The sequence below is a fragment of the Sinocyclocheilus grahami genome, unplaced genomic scaffold, assembly GCF_001515645.1.
Source record: "Sinocyclocheilus grahami isolate Dianchi unplaced genomic scaffold, SAMN03320097.WGS_v1.1 scaffold788.1, whole genome shotgun sequence".
Classification (NCBI taxonomy): Eukaryota; Metazoa; Chordata; class Actinopteri; order Cypriniformes; family Cyprinidae; genus Sinocyclocheilus; species Sinocyclocheilus grahami.
This window is the reverse complement of record NW_015505967.1, coordinates 69,844-71,461: the sequence shown is the minus strand read 5'-3', so window position 1 is coordinate 71,461 and position 1,618 is coordinate 69,844. Positions and strand designations below refer to the sequence as shown.

The following is a 1,618-nucleotide window of genomic DNA, read 5'->3' as shown; positions in this document are numbered from 1 at the left end:
ATTCAAGCTGGCGGTCATTAAGCCTCTTATTAAGAAACCACAACTAGATCCTAGTGAACTGGCTAATTACAGACCCATCTCAAATCTTCCTTTTATGTCTAAAATTTTAGAAAAAGTTGTGTCTTCTCAATTGTGCTCCTTCCTGCAAAAAAAATTATCTCTATGAAGAATTTCATTCAGGTTTCAGGCCCCACCATAGCACAGAAACTGCACTTGTTAAAATTACAAACGACTTGCTTCTTGCGTCAGACCAAGGCTGTATCTCATTGCTAGTTTTACTTGATCTTAGTGATGTGTTCGACACTATAGATCATGACATACTCATAGATTGAATACAAAACTATACAGGTATTCAAGGGCAGGCTTTAAGATGGTTTAGATCCTACCTGTCCGATCGCTACCACTTTGTTCATTTAAATGGGGAGTCATCTCAATTATCACCCACTGTAAAAATTAATCACTGAATCTACTTAAGAAAAGCGAGTAAACATAACCGATTTTTACAAATTTGTTGAATTTACTTAATTGCACTGTGTTATGTGAACTTTCAGGTGGATGCAATAGTTAAACTAAGCAACTTTAGTAAACAGTACTTAAGAGCATCTAGTTTGTTGGATTAAATCCCACTATGTGCCCTAATAACTCTAGACCAGTAGGTGGCGGAAGTGCACCAATAGGTGGCGGAAGGTTGGTTTAAACAAAACATCACCAGAAGAAGACAACGAACTGAACTTCAGAGTCAGATCGTATTTGAAATGTGGCTGCAGGATTAGGTAAGTTTTTGGTGATCTACTTAAAAACGATAGCACACACTGTGACAATATAGTTTATGAGGAAAAGAAAAGGCAGATTTTATTAGTTTTTACTGACAAGCATTACTGTAACCGTCAGTTAGCGTACTAGCTAGCCAGTGGCTTACAAGCTAGATTACAAACATCGATCTTCCTCTTTACTGCTAGTTATAACATGAAATAAACGTGAGTAAGCATCATAAAGTATGTTGAGCGATACAGTACAACTTAATTAAATGTATCATGTCTTATGTAATCCGTTTTTCAGCATTTAATGTTTGAACAAATGTTATGAAAACAAGTTATCATCACAACCACTGTTTAAATGTTTATATTTCAGAAAATTATTTCGAGTAGAAACTTAATTTAAAATAGTTTCAATGCCCAGCACTAATTATAACCATTTTCTTGTCATATTCTATGTGCTCTTTTTTGGGGGACTTAAACTCATGCAGTGGAAGTGGAAGTTCTGCTTGTTTATTGAGTGAAAAGAGAGCTCAACTGCTGAAAAACTTATTAAAATATGGAAGCTATAGAATATGAAAATTCTCCAATTCCATGTTTCCACATAGTATATGCTTATTCACATAGGTGTGCTTAATGAAAAATCATACTTTGCAGTTTTGTGAAACCCTGCACAGAATAAGTAGATATTCATTATATGTTATGCTGAATGCTTGTGCTTTGAGTGATATTAAATATGAGTTTTTTTAATAATTGTAGAGACATCTGACATCAATGGGCGATGAACAGCAGTTCTCCACGGCCTTCCACTCTTCCTTGAAAAGGACCTTACTGATTTTACAAGACATGTTTTGTAAGTAATT

The 1,618-nt window shown here is 34.9% G+C and overlaps 1 long non-coding RNA gene across 1 annotated transcript in view; it reads left to right on the top strand.

The window, feature by feature from the left end:
• Window positions 1-697: 697 nt before the first annotated feature.
• The window catches only part of LOC107561703 (uncharacterized), a 9,411-nt gene continuing 8,490 nt past the window's right edge, over window positions 698-1,618 (top strand). Inside the window, exons 1-2 of the long non-coding RNA XR_001605893.1 lie at window positions 698-773; window positions 1,517-1,608. This is a non-coding gene — a long non-coding RNA (uncharacterized lncRNA). The remainder of the gene's footprint in view (window positions 774-1,516; window positions 1,609-1,618) is intronic.